This window comes from Puma concolor, chromosome D2, assembly GCF_028749965.1.
Source record: "Puma concolor isolate L17-30 chromosome D2, mPumCon1.1.hap2, whole genome shotgun sequence".
Classification (NCBI taxonomy): Eukaryota; Metazoa; Chordata; class Mammalia; order Carnivora; family Felidae; genus Puma; species Puma concolor.
Genome location: NC_141677.1, coordinates 65,310,885 through 65,332,263, shown reverse-complemented (window position 1 = coordinate 65,332,263; position 21,379 = coordinate 65,310,885).

The window sequence follows — 21,379 nt, the reverse complement described above, 5'->3', positions numbered from 1 at the left end:
CAGCAGTATTTGGATGTTAAGAGCTAGTAATCTAATTGGCAATAATCTCAAGACAATTTTGTTGTCATTAAAAAAAAAAAAAAATTGGACAGGATTTCCAACTTCATCTCTTTCCTACTAAACATTAATTTTTTGCTTTTCTAGGGGTAACTGACCAATTCTTCTACAATTCCATCACAACAAAAGCATGGTCATGTGAAAGAAGGAGTATAATATGGGGTATAATATTGTTGGGGTATCATTTTCAGCTGGTCAAACTAGATTGAAAATGTAGTTAGTTGCTAAATATGAACAGAGGCCAAAATCTAAGCAAATAGGAAAAGCTATTATTGAAAAGAATTAACACCACCGAAAGAATTTTTTTTTTTTTTTCCAGTTTTGAGAACATCATTCATTGACTCATGAAATGTGAATGCATGCCTGGCCATTTAAAGAAATTTAATAACAAAAAATAAGCAAAATATCTATCATTGAAGATTGTCAAATATGGTAGGAAAACCTATTACTTAAAATAATCTTAGGCCATGATAAAAAAAAAGTCAAATGGAGATATTTTAAAAGGTAACCCTAATTTCTGTATTGGTGTTGTTCTTTAAGTGAATACAGACTGACTTTCTTTCTTTCTTTCTTTCTTTCTTTCTTTCTTTCTTTTCCTCTCCATCCCTGTATGGAACAGTTTTAAAATTAAAACTAATATTGTCAAGCCCATCCGATTCAAGCTGCATTAGGGTTTTATGGATCTTGTTATAGCCTCAAACTAACATAAAACAAAAAAAAATGTTCTTTGTTCTCTTAAAGAAAAAATAACTAGCTGGCTTAATTAGGGACCCTTGTTTCTTTTTAAAAATTTTTTAATGTTTATTTATTTTAGACAGACCGAGAGAGAGAGAGAGAGAGAGAGAGAATCCTAAGTAGTCTTTGTGCTATCAGCAAAGAGCCTGACACAGGCTATGAGCCATGAGATCATGACCTGAGCCAAAATCAAGAGTCAGACACTTAACTGCATGAGCCACCCAGCCACCCCAAGGGACCCTTGTTTCCTAACATATGAGAACACAGCAGAATTAGCATAGATAGTCTTCCTTGCAAATCAAACACTTTATTTGTGAAGGAAAAGTCTATGCAGAATTCTGGTGAGACAAAGCAATAATGGCTGTTAGTTTGTAGTTTGGGTTGAATACATGCTGATGGAAGGAAAACTCAGCTGCTGGAGTTTTTAGAATTAATGTTTTCCAAAGCTTTAAGAAAATTGGAGACATTCTGGCTATGTTAGCAAAGTATAAAATTGATAGGGGGCTGAAAGACAAATTTGAGGAAAAAAAATGTTCCCCAAGTCTTTTATGACTTTTTAAAATTTTAAGTCATTGCTACATTTGTGCAAATGGCTATGGAGAGTAGAACAAAGAAACAACATTCTAAGAACATAGTGGATGCAAAAAACTACTTAACCCTCATATGTACAAAGCATTCTCCCATCTGTTGTCTTATCTAATAGTCTGCATTACATGGAATGTCAGAAATACCTATCATAATTTTACAGACTAGAAACTAATGTCTCAGAGAAGTTAAGGCCATTTATTGAATAGATGTTGTAGTCAAAAGTAAGAATGTAAATAACCTAATATGAAAAATTCTTTCAGTCTGATGCAATCCAATATCAACTCTTCTAATTCCAGTTAGAAATGAATTCTAATTCATTCATTGTCAGTCATCTTCAATCAAATTTATTGGGAGCCTCCCATTGGCTGGTACAGTGTTAGGGACTAGAAATGAAATGAAAGAGTCTCTGTCTTTAGTGATCATAGAGTTAAGTAAGGGATATAGACAAGAAATGCAATACATGAAAAATATGGGAATATGTACCATCAAGAAAAGCTGTCATTTGAGTACCTGAGAGACTCTAAATTTAAGATCGCCCCGTGTCCCGGTTTGTTGGGACAATTCTGGTTTATTTCTGTTTTTCTTGGAATTATTACTAATGGCACCCGATTTCACTCCGAAAAGCATCCTCTAGGATTACAAATTATATGGCAACATATACAAAAAATAAAAAGTGTTTTAGGTGAAGTTGCACTAAAATAATTACATCCCATATAGTTAAAAAAAAATTTAAAAATTTAATGTTTATTTATTTTTGAAAAAGAGGCAGAGACAGAGTGAATGGGGAAGGGTCAGAGAGAGGGGGAGACACAGAATCTGAAGCAGGCTCCGGACTCTGCACTGTCAGCACAGAACCAAACACAGGGCTTGAACTCAGGAACTGCAAGATCATGACCTGAGCCAAAGTGGGACGCTTAACTGATTGAGCCACTCAGGTGCCTCCCCCCCCCCCACCAAGTTTTTTTTTAATCTATTTATTTATTTTAAGAGAAAGAGAGAGAAAAAGAGTGCACGCACAAGTGGGAGACAGGCAGAGAGAGAGGGAGAAAAGGAGAGAGAGAATCCCATGTAGGCTCCATGCGGTCAACTCAGAGCCCAACATAGGGCTGGATCTCAAGAACCTTGAGGTCATGACCTGAGCTGAGATGAAGAGTCTTGATTAGAGACTTAATCTCAAACTGAGATTAAGAGTCAAGACACTTAACTGACTGAGCCACCCTGTATAATTTTAGGTATTCAACTTAGTGATTTGACAAGTTTATATATTACCCTAAGCTCACCCATAGTTTTGCAACTAATTTCTCAAACTCCTGTCTAACCACCTCTAATGTATATTTAGTTACCGGATTATTTTTGTAAATCCCAAATCTAGCAATGTCTTAGTCCGGCTTAAAAAACCTTCAACGGTCCCTCATTTTCTCTAAGATCAACTCCAAACTCTTTATGTAAGGAACTTTATGTCCTAGCCTCTATTTTTTCATCTTCATTAAAAACAAAGAAAACAATGCCTCTCAGTTCTTCACTCATAGTAAACTACTTAGAATCTTCAAATGTGTCATACTGTCATGCCTCTGTGCTTTGACACATGCATTCCCTATGACCACAGTGCCTTTGCCCCAACATTGATCTGCCTGTTGGATACTTACCCCTTTCTTCCCTGAGCCTCACAAGCTGAAATTTCCCTCTTCATTCTGCTACTGTGCCATCTCTATAGTGGTGTGCATCCTACCACATTACACATTTTATTTACACTTCTGTCTCCTGACATAGCTTCGGATTCTGTGAGAGTTACACTTAGGTCTTATCTGTGGCTTACAATATCTCTGTTCATTTAACGAATGCTTGTTGAGCTGGATTCATTAAACATTCGATGTGTAATTTTAATTTTGAAGCACACATCCAGAGGATTATATATTTTTCTAGAAAGTACTGTGTGTGTAAAATGGTACCAACGGTCTAAATACTCCGTTCATGTGTTTCCTCAGTAGGTAGTGATGGGGTAACTACCATGCAGGCATGTGCAAAGCTGCTGACTCCTTCCCATAGCAAATCTGCCCCCAGTTCTAAGTGTAGCCATCAGCGCCAGTCCCTCACTAGTGCCCATCCTGGCATTCTAATCAGAAACTCCCAGAAGTAGAAAGATCTCAGGAAAGGGGGAGGAGACACACTTTCAATGAGCATCTACTCTCTGTACTCCTTATTTTACACAAAAGGAAACCAAGGATAAGGTCACAGAGGAAATTGGTGAGAACCGGCACGATTCACAATGCACTCATGCATCTCCCTGGCCCTAGGGGGCCATGGGCTCAATTAGCTTGCTTGGAAAAACAAGAATAGAATCATCTTCACTGGCTACTGAAAAGCACCCACGGACTACCACCTGGATATGCAAATGTCCATACAGTCTCCTGCACTGATGAGATTTTAGTGAATGCCAAAAAGAAAACAAAGAATTAAGAGGATGTTAAAACAAACAAACAACTGGTGAAGTTGCCCACACAGATTTCATACGTAGTAAACTTGAAATGATCCCTCACCATTCTTTGTAAAGGGATCCATGGCATTAGGTTCTGTACATTTCTTGAGCTATTATTGACTGGTCAGTGTAAAATTTGAGGAGTTTGGGGTATAAGGTTCTAGTATTAAAGAAGTCTACATTCCAAAAGATTTTTTTCCCCTGGCTGACTCTCCTAGGAAATTTATTGGGACTTGGGTGAGGATGGGGGATTAAGTTTTCAAGTAGGTTGAGATGTTACAAGAGAGATCTCTAGATCTCTTGAGGCTACTTCTGTGTGAAATACAATAGACTGAGTCCAAAGACCTTTCTAACCACTAACCTTGTCAGACACCAGTCTGGGCTTTAGGAGAATTTTGCTTACTTCTTCATCGTGGTTTATTTTCAATCTTAACCTTTTTTTCTTAGAAGGCATATTGCCATTCCCAGCTAATGCTGTATGGTCTTTTTGCATTTCATCCTTCAATAGAGATTTACACAGTAGGGCAGATCCTGTATGTCTGCCTAAGGTAAGACATAGTAAGGTCAATCTTGATTCTTTCCCATAATGAGCTTTGAAGAGCATTTTGTAGTTGTGCAAGGGCAATGTATATATAAGTATATACAACATATTTTATAGAAATATATACAATTAATAAAAATATATATACACACATATATCATATAGATACATATAAATGAGAGAGATTTTGAATATTATTGAAAATTTTTAAAAAATATTTACTTTGCAATTAAGATGCATAGAATCTGAGATTATGTAAAATAAAATAATATTGTATCCTTCCATGACAGATCATTTAACACAGCCCCAGCAAAAAGCTCTGATAGGGAGGCAATGCTCTTAAACAGAGCAATTATCTTGCTTAGATGGAGAGGCTGCTTTGACTGCTTTAGAACCTCATCAGCCCTCATTGTCTAGACAACTATATCCAGTAGCTAGTCTGCGATACCTTGGAAACTCATCTCCTCACAGCTACAGTCAGAAATTAACTTGTGTGATAGAAGGGGAGAGTATGTCTAAGATAGATGGTTTTCTTTCTAGTTGGAGTTCATGCTTCAACAAGCCCGTGACACATAGATGCATGGTGATGTACTTTGAATTGTGTTCAGTGGCAATTATAGCATAAAAATGGGGGCATTTTGAGTCACATGGTGCTTGGTGCAACAAGCAATTGTTTCTTCATAGATTTACTAGGGCATGTTTCACGGTCTATTCTAATTCAAAAAAAGCTGACACAAGTGTGGTGCCATCTTGTGATTTGAAGCAATTTTAATCTCTATAACTGGGCTGCACAATGACCCCTAACTCTGACATCTCAAAAGTACTCAGTGTAGCATTATTGTGGTCTCCGAGATCTTATGTACGTTTTTGCCTTTCTCAATCTTATTTCACTGTCCTTCTAATTCCTCTGCTCCAGCCTTATTGGTTTCTTTTCACCCCTTGAACATATTCTGTTTTTCCCTGTCTTGGGGCCTTGTGCATCTGACATTATTTTTACCGGAAGCCCCCATCCTCCAGATTTTCTGTGTCTGATTTTTCTCAGTATTCAACTGAGAGATTTTCCATGATTAGCCCTATTTAGCCTCTCTCCCCACAAACACATACCATCACTCTCTGTCACATTTCTTTGTGTTATTTTTCTGTAACATTTACCACAATTTAAAATTCATAATTTTTGATTGTTTTTAAATTTATTATATTTCCACTTCCTAAGATTTAAGCTTTATTAAAAGAGAGGCCTGTCTGTCTTATTTATTGTCATATCCCCAGATCTCAAAGCAGTACCTGGCACACAGTAGATGATCAAAGTTTGAATGATTATATGTCTAATAAATTATCAATGCTACAAGTGGCCTAAATTAGGAATTTCTGGGAACAGTTAGTGCCATATACTAGGCACTATGTTTTCTCCATGGGCTCATCTTTTATTCCTCACCCGTTTGGTAAAAGAGTTGAACATATCCAGATTTTGGAAAGAGCTAAACTTAATAAGTTGCCATCTGAAAACATTACTCTTTCTCACCTTTTTCCACTCAACTTGCCTTATATTTCCTCTTTTCCTCAATACCTGGATTAATCTCAGGCAGACCACTTGGCTATCGCAGTTATTATGAGACAATAAAAAGAACTTTGTTTGTGTTCAAGCATTAGTGATGTGATGTCACAACTCTAAAACCATTCAAAGTTACTTAATTCCACCCATGAGTGAAGTCACCCGGTATTTTTTCTTTTAGCATAATACACTCTAGTTCCATCCACATCGAACAAAACAGATGATCATGGGGAAAGGGAAGGAAAAATAAAACAAGATAAAAACAGAGATGGAAGCAAACCATAAGAGACTCATAAATCTAGATAACAAATGGAGGGTTGCTGGAGGGGTGGTGGGTATGGGGGTGGGCTAAATGGGTGATGGACATTAAGGGGGACACTTGTTGGGATGAGCACTGGGTGTTATATGTAAGTGATGAATCAATAAATTCTCCTCCTGAAACCAATACTACACTATATGTTAACTAACCTGACTTTAAATAAAATATTGGAAGAAAAAAAATTTGAATAAAATCATTCATAGTTAAAGCTTTCCTCCTCTCCATAATCCAGCCTGCTTCAAAATTGGAAGACTGTAGTGAAGAAAGGGGTCTTGGTTGGTTTCTTTCCTTTCTTCATTCACCACCTCTCCCATTGGCTAGCTGCTGATCTGTACCCCTCCAGGATTGGGCCTGGGAGGCAGAGATTAGGAGGAGAATGGTAGCACAGATGAAGTCTGGTATCAGTGTTGTCTAGGCATGAGTTGACCAAAGACGACTTTTCTTCAGGGACATTTTTTTTTGAAGGGTCTCTAAATATCTTGTAGCTTGAAGATTTCTTCTGGCTATTGCTTCTCCTTTAGGTGGTCAGTTACGCCTCACCTTCAACGTGCTATAATTAGAGTCCCTTTGTCTCTCTCTGTGGTCTTCTCCACAGGAATTTAAGAAGACCTCACTTCACTTTCCAGTGATCCCCATCAAATTCCAGAAACTATGCAGGTTTTAACTTACAAAATGTGGAGGGAAAAGGCTGCTTTTGACTTTCAGCATAGCCCTCCATACTCCACAGTTCAGGCAGGGGCACTTGTAGCCATAGACTATCACCTTTAGACACTCAAGTGTGAGGTAAATGCTAGTAACCGTGGTCCTTATATTCTAGATGATATCTCTCAGGATCACTGAATGGTCCTCTGCAATCCATCTGTCTTAATTTGAATTGAGGAAACCTGTGTCTACTTTTCTTCATGGTTGGCAATATAAATAACATAGTGACTGCTTTATCTAAATGAATCCTCTCTCCATCTTTCTGTTCCTGTTGGCTAGGCTGTCCCCTCCACAGCTGTCAGGAGTACGTCAGAATCCAAGCCACTGATCCCCATACTCCAGAGGAATTTCGGCAAATGCTCTGAAGACTCCCTTTGAAGCCTGTCTGGGTGGACATGGGGTGTTTGAAAAGCCCTCCAATCCCCTCCTCTATGGAGAAAAAGAACACAGAGTAAGTTAACATTAACGCCTTTCTTCAAACACTATCCTTTCCCTTCTAGCCTTCTCACCTGAAGCCTTTTATACTCTTGAGGTGGATATAAGGTAAAGGCTGTGTGGACATTTTTACATAATCTCTTTCTATATCCTGACTAGCAGGTCTAGCACCTGATTTCTCCACACAAGGATGATTAACATTTATTGTATTAGTCTAGGCCTTTGGGTAATCAGCCAAAGATGAGACAGAGTCTAGTTTTAAATTCCTGCTGCATTAAAACATATATTATTTAATAATATTAGATCAGTAGTTCTCTCTCCCATACTGGCATATTTCTACTGTCATTTGAGTTGGCAACATTGATTGGCTTGAGCCTTTCTGGAATAAACATTGCTTAATCAGAGGTGGAATTACTACAGAAGAGAAATGAACCATTGTTAATTACTAGATAGCATACAAAGTCATAGGTTCAGGGAACATATACAGGGGAACAAAACCTTGTAGAGAATGAGATGAAACAGGGAGGAAATTGCTACATATTTTATATTCTTTGATCACAGAAATCATACACAGAGTTGGACTTTAACCAAGCAGGAAAGAAGTTCTCAGCAAAAGCTGAACCTCACATTTATCATCCTGTCAAGTGGCTCCTTGATTGTTTCGGATATAGTTTGAACCTCAACAACAACTCTGTACTCTAGTGCTTTGGAAACTTTCTCTGTATTTGAGTTCATGGTATCTGTGCCTCTCATGGGCACTGATCTTTCAGTTCAAGGAGGCATCATCTTTTATATAATCCATGTATGTATGTTTTGTTTCCACATTTATTTTCCATTCAAAGTGTCAAGGACTGTGTCTTCATATTCTTCTATAATGTCCTTAAATTTAAGCTTACAAGTAGTGTCAATTAGTGACTACTGATTGATGACTAGCTTTCCTTTCTTTGTTTATTCATTAGGTTCCTATTATGTGAAAATATTTTTATACTAACTAGCAAGAATCAAGTTACAATCACCCAGAAGTCAACTTAAAAACACCCTCACTCGCTGATGATGTGGTCATGTATAAAGACAATAACAGAGGGACATCTGGGTGGCTCAGTCGGTTAAGTGTCCGACTTTGGCTCAGGTCATGATCTCAGGGTCCATGAATTTGAGCCCTGCATTGGGCTCTGTGCTGACAGCTCAGAGACCAGAGCCCACTTCAGATTCTGTGTCTCCCTCTCTCTGCCCCTCCCCTGCTCACTCTCTGTCTCTCTTTCAAAATAAATAAACATTTAAAACATTTAAGAAATATATAAAGACAATAACAGAAATAAATTAAAGCATACCAAATGTGTTTAAACTGAAATCTCTTTCTTTTAACTGAAGTATATAGTTGACATACTCTGTTAGTTTCAGGTGTACCGTATAGTGAGTGGAGAGTTCTACACATTATACTATGCTCACCATAAGTATAGATACCATCTGTCACTGTATAATGTTTGTACAATATTATTGCCTATATTCCATGCTGTACCTTTCATCCCTATGGCTTATTTATTGTATAACTGGAAATTTATACCTCTAAAGCTTCTTTTTTAGATTTCCCTTTGCCCCAGTCCCCTCCACTCTGGGAAACACTAGTTCTCTATATTCCTAATTCTTTTTGTTTGTTCACTTGTTTTGTTTATTCATTTGTTTTGTTTTTTGAATCCACATGTAAGTGAAATTATATGGTATTTGTTCTTCTCTGACTTATTTCACTTAGTAAAAGGCGATCTATGTTGTTGCAAATAGCAAGATCTCATTTTTTTTTATAGCTGAGTAATACTCCATTGCATGTCTATACCACATCTTCTTTACCTATTTATCTATCACTGGACACTTTAGGTTGCTTCCATATCCTGGCTATTGTCAATATACCTGCAATAAACAGAAAAGTGAATTTATCTTTTTCAGTTAGGGTTTTGGTTTCTTTGGGTAAATATCCAGTACTGGAATTACTGGTTTATAGGATATTTTTATTTTTAGTTTTTTGAGGAAACTCTGTCTTCCTCAAATTGGTTGTACCAATTTACATACCATCCAAGGTGCACAAGGGTTCCTGTTTCTCCCCATTCTTACCAACACTTGCTATTTCTTGCATTTTTTATACTAGCCATTCTGAAAGGTATAAGGTGCTATCTTATTGTGGTTTTGATATGCATTTCCCTGATGATTAAATAGAAGGTGTTAATTTTAAAAATTACTATCACCAAAGGACAGTAGAAACCAGTTAATTTTTGGAAATTGCTAAAAAAGGAAGAGAGTCAAGTGTTGATTCTGCTTTTGCTATACTATTGTGTAATTGAGAAACCAAACAGATGAAGAGAAGTAATGAACAAAAAGGAATATTAATGTTAAAATACCATCATTTTCAACCTCTCATCAAGAAATGAGTCTAGACATTCAACATCAAAGACTGCCTACATCAAAAGAATGAGAGAGAGGGAGAGAACCAGATATTTTTCTGCTCTCTGATGGAAAAATACCTCATTTATAAAGTAGTCTTTAAAAAGACGTAAAATCTCATCTAAATTTGATCAAGCTTCTAGACGCAATTTCCAATTTGTAAGAAATACAGATAATGAAAGAGCAGGATGAACTATACCAGGGAGTGTAGTCAACAAAATCTTAATTTTATAATACTCCACAGAAAAAATGACCCTGTTATTTGATTAATAAATTGTAGGACAGAGACAGAGAAAAGGGAAAGAAAATCTGGAGTAAAAAAGATTTGAAACATATTTCAACTAATCCCAATGTGTGGGTATTATTTGAATGCTGATTCCAATAAATGGTAAAAATAAGTAAGGGTTCTGTAAGATAACTGGAAATTTGAACCCTACTTGTACTTTGATTATATTAAGAAATAATAAATTATTTTTGGTGTTGACAGTGGTATTGTTCTTAGATCTGAAAATGGTCCTTATCTTTTAGAGATGTGTGGTGAAATATTTATGAATGAAATTGTGTATAGTAGATGAAATTTGCTTCAACATAATATGGGAGATGATATAATAGATGGGGCATCGATTCAACGTAGTTCACGATGAGTTCATGAGTTCATAACTGCTGAAGCTGGGTGAAGCGTGTATGGGTATTCATATATAATATATTTTTGTATTTGTTTCACATTCTTTATAAAAGATACTTGGAAAATACTAGAGGAAAAACCAATATATTAATCAATATAAATATTCCTTCATAAAACCTAACATGTTTTTAGAGAGAGAAAATTGTGTATTTCATTGTGAATATTTGCTTTCATTTTTTATAGAAACTATGTACTACAGAGTAGCAGCATACAGACTTTTAACCTGGGGTATTGATCCAAGAACAATTTGGGGAATCCATAACTGTCCAGAAATGTATGCAAAATTCATTTTGGATGTGTGTGTTTTTGCATTTTGGAGATCAAAGGACTCTATAAACCAAATAGTTGTCAGAACAAAAAATTTATAGACATTTTTTTTTAAGAGAGATTCCAGAGAAGTGTTGATTTCCTTAGTATGATATAGCAACTGAAATGAAAAAAAAATAAATAAATAACATTGTGTTTTCAAACTAACTTATTAAATCAGCAAGAACATGTTTCCATTTTGTCAAATCCAGGCATACCTTTGTATAATTTGAGGTAAACCTGCTGTTTGAGCAAACCCAGGGATATATCCTATGTACTTGGGGTTTTCATTATCTGGTTGTGCTTTCTCCAAATTCCTACATTCAAAACGACCTCCTCTCTAGACCATGCCCCTTCACTTGTTCACTCTCTTCTAGACCACAGCCTCTTCCAATTCACCCTGAGCAGTATTGAACTCTAAGAACTCTTCTGAGCAACTTTTAGATTTCTGTATATACATTTTACATAAGTTGTCTCTGCAGGTGGAGGATAAGTGCTCTGCTGGCAGAGACCATGTTTTTGCTGCCTGTGTGTTCTTCCCAATGTGTGAATCTCATGAGGAAGAAAGCATGACTGTTCACTTGCTTCCACCCTTTGTTCTACTTCCCCTTGATCTAAAAGGAAAAGTGCCCAAATTAGCTTTGTAAAGGAAGCTGAGTAAACACTATGTTTGAAGTAACTATTTGTGTGATTTTCACTTGTTTGATTCTCTAAATTTATTCATCTGCTTTTATTCTAGTTCAACTTGAAAAATCAGACACATGTGAAAATAAACAATGCCATATCTGTAGGCAAAATTCTTTTTTTTTTTGGTGGTTATGTTTTTTAGTTGTTTTTATTTAATTCTAATAATTGGCTGTTTTCAAGCCTGAAGGGTGAATTCTAAGATAAAATTACAAGAAAACCTTTCCCCCTCATGTAAGTTTTCTTGTAAGGTCATTTTGAATGTGATTTTTTTTTAATCTTCACAGCTTCACTTACAGTTTTAAAAAATATATATGTATTTATAGCATTACTAGGCTATCACTACCTCTTATTCTCACATTTAAAACTAATTTTAGGAAAACACAATATCTAGGAAGATTCTCATGAGTTTTCCCATCAGCAGGGTTACCATTTTTCTGCAATGTAACAGCTTGAGAACACAAAAGCATTTGAAATAGGCATCCTTGATACAAATTGCAGATTACTTTCTCACTACTCTTGACTGTGTACTCCCAAATCAATAGAAATTCATGGAATCTGAAAATTAAATCTTGCAGTGTGTGTGTGTGTGTGTGTGTGTGTGTGTGTGTGTGTTTATTCTGACTTTATTGATAAGGTTATAATCCTCCTGCACCATTGGCTTCAAGTGGAAAAGTATTAACATTGACATTTGAAAATGAATGTGTTACAGTAGGAGAAGAGGAGGAAATGTTTGGACTCCACAGCCCAATTACCTAGGTCCTCTTTAAATTTCATAGACTGCCCTAAGCACACCAGAACTGTTTTGCTAAAAAGCTGTGCTAATGTTCAGTTTGTTCCTTCTGCAATACCCAGATGCAAGGGAAAAGACTCATCAAAAAATGGAGAAGGAGTAAAACCAAGTCTTTCCCAATTAAGGGACTGCTGATCAAATCATCAAGACTCGGAGTTCTTCTGCAAAATCCAAGGTGGTTTTGTAACTACAATGGCCACAGATTCACTTCTGAAAGGCCAACAGAAGGTGATTTACTGAAAACAAATAGATTCTAGATTTAAACAGGAGCTTTAAAACTCCACCTGTTCTTCCTGGATATCATCTATCATTTAGTAAGAAACAAGGTATTTCCTTAGTTCTTCTTCTTGGTAAACCACTAATCCATGCCATGCCACAGGGACTGTGATTCATTATTTCAGCTAATCTTTAGGAGAGGCTATCATTAGAACATTTCCATCTTTCTCTGGTAAATTATTTGGAAATAAACCATTTTTTTTAATATCCCTTGCTTGCATCAGTCACCACTGAAAGTCTAAAACTCCCTGTTTCAATATGTAGATAGATTATTTCCCTTATGAATATGTGTATGCCCCAATTTGATCCCATTGCACACTTTACCTTATTTCTCCCAAACACTCAAAACCCTCAGCATCTCATAATCTGTCAGCATGGAAACCCTCCACCTCTTTAACTTCTTCAGTTATTGTCTCATTTTCTTGTTGTGAATGAGACGATGTCCCTGTCCTGAAACCATGGCTTCGCTTGCAGCTCTATGCAGTTGTCATTGTATTTTTACATGTATACTTCTTGCACCACAAGTCCCAGATATAGGATTGCTTCTGATTGTCATTGTCATTTCCAGACCTTTCTCCTTCAAAAACTCCTGTTTCTTTAAAGGACTTGACATCACACTTGACTACCTACTGTTCCTTCTCATTACTGTCATTTACCAACATTCCAATTTTAGCACCAGACTCACTGTTTTGTTTTTTGTTTTTTTTTTTTTCCTAATTTGGAATAATTCTTGGTGGCATTAACAGTAATGGGATGATCTGTTGTATGCCCTGGGCTCTTATATTTTTACACTCTACTTTGGCTATCCAGTCCTATATTCATTGCTTATACATCACTGGTAATAACTGTACTCTCTTAAAAATTTTAAAAGTCTCTGACCACAGCCTCCTATATTTTATGCTCATTTATTTCATTCCTTCCATGACAATGGCTTGACTCCATGTGAGCTCCTAACCCATCTTTTTCATACCATTTTTCCACTCTCTCCTGATGTATGTACTAATTTCCCCCTCTTACCCACCTTAGGTTCCATAGTCCATCGTCATTGTCACTTGTTTTTAACATACTTTCAATTCCCTTGCACCTCTCCCTACCACCACCATAAATCTCACAAAAGTTCAATTTTTCTTAAACCTAACACTCTCTCTTCTCTGTTCTTGCACCTGCAAAGCAGTGTCTAGAGAATCCACGTAACTGTACTGCTAAGATTTAATTTAAATTTGTAATAGCAAACCTAAAGTGAGGACTCAGAACTTTTCAGAAGTGTCCAAATACTCTTCTAAATTTCCCTAGTCAGATCACTTTCCCTCTTTCCAGAATGTTTTACTTGTCTTCTTTCTTCTAATCTTGTATCTTCCACGAGAACATTGCATTTACAGTGATGTTGTGAAGAATGAGAAACATAGTCTTCCACCATCAAATCTGCCAATGTATGTGCAACCACATTCACACTCTTGGCATTCCTTCTCATTGCCACGTGTGGAGTATCTCCGCTGCTGTCACCTGCCAGATCTGACACTCAGGCTCTAAGTTCCATTGCTTGGTTTACTCAACAACTTCATTCCTGCTACTACCCCTTGGCGCCCTTGCAGCATCACTTTTTCCAGTCTGTCTCTCTCTATACGTTAACCTACAGCCTTGCTGAATGCATTTATTAGCTTGAATAGCTTCTTTTGTGTGTAGTGTCTTCAGGATTTTCCATATACAATATCACATCGTCTGTGAATAGACACAATTTTACCTCTTTATTTTCTGTCTGGATACTAACAGTGCTCCGCGACAATGTTGAACAGAATGGTGAGATTCCCGATCTTATGGAAAAAGGTTTCATTAAACCATTAAATAGGTAAATTATGGATTTATTCATACATGTTCTTTATTGTGTTGAGGAAGTTCTCTCCTACTTTTAGTTTGTTGAGTGTATTTATAATGAAAGAGTATTGATTTTTGTGAAATTATTTTTTTTTACATCTGTTGAGATGATTGTGGGTTTTTCTCCTTTTTTAATATGGTGTATTACATTGATTGATTTACATATATTGAACCAACCTTGCATTCCTAGGATAAATTCAACTTGGTCATGCTATGTAAACATTTTATATATAGCTGGATCTATTTAGCTAGCACTTGTTGGGGATTTTTTCATCTACATTCACAAGAGATTGTGTTACTCAAGGTTTTTCAGAAAAAGAGATGATAGGATAAATACACACATGTACAAACAAATGTACTTATACTATTATGTATGTGTGTATATAAATATATCATGTGTCTGTGTGTGTATGTGCGTATGTGTATACACACACACACACACACACCACACACATATATATATATATGACGTATATGAGAGAGAGAGATTGATTTAAGGATTTGGCTCACATAATTGTGAGGCTGGTGAGTCCAAACTGCAAAGCAGGTCAGCACCCTGGAGACTCAGGCAAGACTTGACATTTAAGTCTAAAGGCATTCTGCTGGCAGAATTTCCTCTTCTTCAGGGGAGGCCTACAACTGATTGGGTAGACCCATTCACTTTATGGAGGGCAATTTGCTTTACTCAAAGCCTGCTGATTTAGATGTTAAATTTGGGTAAAAAATACTTTCACAAAAATAGTGAAACACTTTCTAGAATAGTGTTTGACTAAATATCTGGGTACCACATCTTAGCCAAGTTGACACATAAAATTAACAATCACAGGAATATTGATCTCTTTTATTTTCTTATGATGTTTTTGCCTGGATTTTACATCAGGGTAATACTTGGCCTCAGAGAATGAATTAGGAAGAATTCCCTATATTGCTTTATGGAAGAATTTGTAAAGTATTGGTATTAATTAATTAATTAATTAAACATTTGATAGAGTCTGCCAGTGATACTATCTGTTCCTGGGTTTTTCTTTGGAGAATTTTTTTTTCTTTTGTATACTAACTCAGGCACTTTATTTCTTACAGATCTATTCAAATTTTCTCTGTCCTTGAGTTAGTTTAAGTAGGTTGGGTCTTCCTAAAAATTTGTCCATTTTATCTAAATTATTTATACATTGTAAGTGTACAGATAATTTATTTTTTGGTACACTTATGTTAATTGTACCTGCTTTGTTGTTTGTTTGTTGGTTTGTTTGCTTAAGGAGTTTCATTACCCAAGAGCTCCCCCTCATGTGTCTGAGGTCATTTCCTCACCCACTCCCAGCCCCAAGGAAAAAGGAATATGCTTTTTGTTCCTCTAGTTTTGCCTTTTCAAGAAATTTCACATGACCAGAATCACATCATGTCATCTGGCTTCTTTCACTTTACAGAACATTTTTTCAGACACATTCCTGTTGCTTGTAAAAATAGGGAGTTCTTTTTTCACTACTATTTCCTTATGACGCTGTCCTAAATTTTATTTATTCATTTATTGACAAGCATTTTTCGAAGTTTGGTTTTTAGTGATTACAAATCATTACTATGAACGTTTGTGCAAACATAGGCCTTCATATCTTTGAAAAGAGATGTAGGGGTGGAATTGTGGTCATGCAGTATGGGAAGTACATGTTTCCTTTTCTTAGGGAACTACCATACTTTCCCAAAATTGCAGTGTAGGAGAATTTCCTGTACTCCATGCTCTCACTGACACATAGTACTGTCAGTGTCGTTGAAATGCAAATCAAAACTACAGGGAGCTATCACCACAGTCTCCACTCTTGTAGTGTCTCACCATGATTTTAATTTGCATTGCCCTCATGACTAATGATGTTGAGTTTCTCTTCTTGTGCTTATGAGCCATTGGTACATCTTCTTTGGTGAAATGTCTATTTAAATCCTGTGTCAATATTTTTTAAATTGGGTTTTTGTTTTACTATGGTAGAGTTAACACGGATTCTATGTTCCACAAAAGTGTTCTTGTCTGTGGCTTATCTTCTCATTTCAAATGGTTGTTGAAGGGCAAATTTTTAAAATTTTGATGAAGTAAAGTGCAAAATTTGTTCTATGTTTTCTTGTGTAACTATTATGTTTTTAGCTCTTATACTAGGTCTTTGAGTTATTGAGTTATTTGTCACAGTGGTCTAAGGTTGTTTTTCTTTTTCTCTTTGAATGTGGCTACACAATTGTACTAGCATCTTTTTTGAAAAGACCATTCATTGACTTTCCTTAACACCTTTTGTCGAATATCGCTTCTTTTTCTATTCCATTAATTAACATGTCCACAACAGCCTCTGAGATGAACAGTAAAGGGGACACATGCCTCCAGAAAACTAGCCCACGATTATTTTGTCCTCGTGATAGTCTCAAGCATCCAAGTAAAGTAACAGACACAAGGCTCAGGGCACAAGCATTTTCCAAGTCTCTCCTTATATCTAGTTTGCCACATATATGTCGGCTATAACACATTATGAGGCCAGAATCGAGGGACTGAAAGATAAAGTTACACTGCAAATTCATGGATATAGGAAAGAAAAGAATTTACCAAGAGGTTGTAAGATACCATAAAAAGGGAATTGCTATGTGATATGCCTAGACAAATGGGGCTTTAGGCACTCTTGCAGATATTTCCAGGACTTAGCAAGACCCAGAAGTGTCTGGAAGATTCCTTTGTACCCATGAATGACACAAAATTAATAGAAAGAGCTGGTTAATATAAAAGGGCTTTGTGGATGGGCACAAAAGATGACTTAACAATGACAAGCTGAACTAACAGCATGATGAGGCCTCATGACTTGGTATTCAGAGTCAGTGTACAGAGAAAAAGCTGTGAAGGGCAGATAAATTGAAATAGATCTAGTATTCCTATACCTTGGCAGAGGAGGGGTTGAAATAGAAATTTAGTGCAATACAGAAAATTAAAGAATGTTCTATTTTTTGTATCTCTCAATTTGTGGTCTAAGACTCATTTTCATAGATGGATTCTCTAGAGTTATTTATCTAATTTATCTCCTGCAGCCATGTTTACACTAGGGTGTTTGGTCAGGGGAAAGCCTGCTTTTATTTGGCAAGAACCAAAAACTGCATTATTGCCTTATCTTTTTTTATTTCTTTTTTTTTTTAGAATTTCTTTTCTAAAATTCCACTGCCTTTGTCAATGCTGACAGTTTAGAGTTCTTTCATGGCCAGTAGGTAGGCCAGTGATTTCACTGAGTCCCTGATGAATTATGCCTAGGTTAGAACGTTCTGGAGCCGGCTGGTGGGGGCTGAGTGACAGCCTGTTTAATGAACTTTTGGAATCATATTCTACCTACTTTATTTTTTAATAGTTTCATTTATTTAGTTTTAGTTCTTTGCTCTCTTTTCTTCGTCCCACCGCCCATTCTAAATTTTAATGTTTTTTTTTCCTTTCTTTTCTTTTTCTCTTTCTCCTTCCTTCCTTTTTTTCCCTCAGTTTCTCTTATTCTCATTTTTTAAAGTTTATTTATTTATTTTTGAGAGAGAGAGAGAGAGAGAGAGAGAGAGAGAGAGAGAACATGCATGAGTGGAGGAGGGGTGGAGGAAGAGAGAGAGAGACAGAGAGGGAATCCCAAGCAGCCTCCTCACTGTCAGCACAGAGCTCTACGTGGAGCTCAATCTCAGGATTGTGAGATTGTGATCTGAGCCAAAATCAAGAGTCAGAGGCTTAATTGACTGAGCTACCCAGGTGCCCCTGTTACTCTCATTTTTTCAAAGACACAGTTAACTTTGGGAACAAAAGTCATAGAACCCAAACTAAATGATCAGATTTAACATTGCTTAAAAAAATTGTACCTCATATTACATGGCAAAGGCATTTAAATATTAATAAAATTTTATTATTATTATTATTATTATTATTATTATTTATTTATTTATCTTTGAGAGAGACAGAGACAGAGTGCAAGTGGGGAGGGGCAGAGAGAGAGGGAGACACAGAATCTGAAGAAGGCTCCAGGCTCTGAGCTGTCTGCACAGAGCCCAACGTGGGGCTTGAACTCACGAACCATGAGATCATGACCTGAGCTGAAGTTGGATGCTTAACTGACTGAGCCCCCCAGGTGCCCAAGAATGTCTTTCTAGTAGGAATAGAGGTACTCTTGATACTGAAACTTCTTTTAAGGCTGAAAGGAATAATAGTGCCAAGTCAGGCAGGCTGTGAACATAATCCTATTTAAAGCTCCTATGGAGTGTGGCCTGGACACCATGAGGATAGACCTGAAACTTATCTGGTAACCTTGGAGTTAATGATGCAGTTGGAAACACAGGGTGGAAAACATCAGGAAAAAAGAAAATACTCATATCTAAATAAGCATTTTCAAGATACAAAAATTATGGAAATGATACCAGGTGATAGGGAACTAGGGAGAATGCAAGGTATGAATGGCAAAAGATGAGGGAGAATCCAGATAGTTTTTTAGGGATAAATCCCCTTTCTGGGAGTTCTTGGGCAATAGATCTCCAGCATTAGAATGTCTAATCCCCCAGGACTGGGTGCCTGGGTAGGGGGTTTACGTATGGGCTCTACCCCAGAGATTATGATTTGTATAGCTGAATTAAAGTCCAGGTAGTTCTGGTGGAGTTGTTCATCTAGGAGTGTTCATTTCAAATATACTGATTTTAAAGGCAGCTGAATTAAGGAATCTGCAATCCCTCAATAAATATTAAAGAGTTGAGTTCAGATCCTTTCAAATACAGTTGACCCTTGGGTGACATGGCAGGACTGGGACTTTAGCCCCCTATATAGTCAAAAATCCACATCCAATATAACTTTAGACTCCCACCAAAACTTAATTAGTAATAGCCTACTGTGGACCAGAGGCCTTACAGATAAAGTCATTTAACGTATATTGTGTATGTTGTATGGATTATATATTGTATTCTCACAATATAGTAAGCTAGAGAAAAGAAAATGTTATTCAAATCATAAGAGAAAATGCATTTACAACACTATTATATTTATTGAATAAAAACCACATATAAATGGAATTGTACTTTTCAAATCGGCGTTGTTCAAGGATCACCTGTACATATTTGAGAGTCTTTTAACTGTCAGTGATGGCTTGGGGGTGAAGAGTTGTTTATCCTCCTAAAGGATTTATCCCAGTGGGCTGCTGCCTGTCCTCCCTACTCTTAAAACCTCATTTGACTATAGGCAGGTTCTGCGTACTGAGTCTGAGAGCTCAGTGTTCATTCATCAGTTTGCATCTCTTCTACGCCCTCTCTTCCTCACCTCCTTCCTTCGGAACCTTAGTAAGGACACTTACTTAATGGCACTCTGCAGCCAAGCAGATAAAGCCGGATTTCTCTGAGCTGAAAGCTGCCTCCCTTCTGTAGGAACATGCTCTGAGACACTGTGCACAGACAAGAAGCATTAGCATCTGATCTGCTTTATCCTGAAGCAGTAAGAGCCTCGTGCTTTATGCCAGAAAGCTAGTCTGCGGGGTAGGTGTAGAGATAGGGAGCTTCTCCTTGCTTGGCTTGTCAGAGGATCAGCGTGTAAGCTTTAGTTCCAGTGGTGTTGTCTGTGACAAATGTCTCCCCAAAGCCAGGCCGCATCTCTTTACTGATGCAGCCCATCTCCTCCAGATGTCAATGTGCGTATACCTTTTAGGGGCCCTCTAAAAGAAACACTCTTTGCAAACTTTCTTTGGAGGTACCAAGTAATAGGTGTGATATTATGCAGATTTGGTCTTTTTCCAGTGCCGTGGTTCTGTGACAGGCCAAGAGAAGGAAAATAGAAAATTGCGCTGCTTTTCCTACTTGCCTATGAGTGGATTGAGGAGATTTTTAGGTTATCTAATTGCAAGGCAGCCAGAGGAACACAGAGCAGGTTGCGACCCTGGCTTGAGCTCCCTATGGTCAACCCGAAGCGGGGATGGCTTAGATACAGTCTCATCTGCCAGATGGAACGGATGGATTTAGTCTTGTGGAGGCAGAGCTGTGGGAGGATGAAGCTGTACGGTAGCAGCCTTCCTCATGGCAGCAGACACGCAGGGTCACCTAAATTTGAGTTGGCAAAGGCGCTGTTGGGAGTGTCCCCACATTTGATCCTGTGATTGACATATCCTGGTTCTTTGGTTCTCCCTCTCACTGGCACCAATCCTGACTTGCTAGCCTAAGAATGAATGGGAATCTTTGAGCCAATTGTCTTCAGAAACCCTGAGATATTGGCATTAGGAAAGAATTTTGTTCACCATCGAGAAAAGCATTTACAGAAAATAGAGACTGCTGATACAAGTTTGCAAAGGACGTTGACAAATCCTACAGTCACCATCTCCTGGTCAAGATAAACCAAGGTGCAGACTTTCTGGTTTTTTTTTTTTTTTTTTTAATCTTCTGTCATGTTATAAGATGAGAAAAGTGTATGCAACTTGAGGTGTTTTTAAATTTCCCAGTTAATACATTGATGCTTTACATTTTCCACTGAACCAATTTTACATTCAGGAAGTTGGCACTTTTTATAAATATCAGTGTCTTATGAAGGTAGGATCAAAAGCATAAATCTTAGAAGGATTTTGTGACAGTAAGGCTCAGGCCAGATCCCTTGCCTTCCACCACACTGTTTGCTACCAAATGGCTGGTACATTGGACATCTTCCTAGACCCCACCCCCTCTCAGCTTGTCAGATTTTTCCATGAAGGGATTCAACATCTTATTTCACACTATGTGGCAGACTTTCCCCATATGGGGACGCTTTCAGTGTTCCCAAGAAGAAAAGAGAGTAGGTTCAATCATCCAGGTACCTTAGGGCTCTGTCTCCCAGGCTGACTGCACCCAAGAGTGATCTTTGTCTTCAGATGAGGCTACCCTCCCAACTCCTCCCTGTACACAAAAGAGGCCAAACATAGAGTCGTAGCACTAGGAAACCTTCACC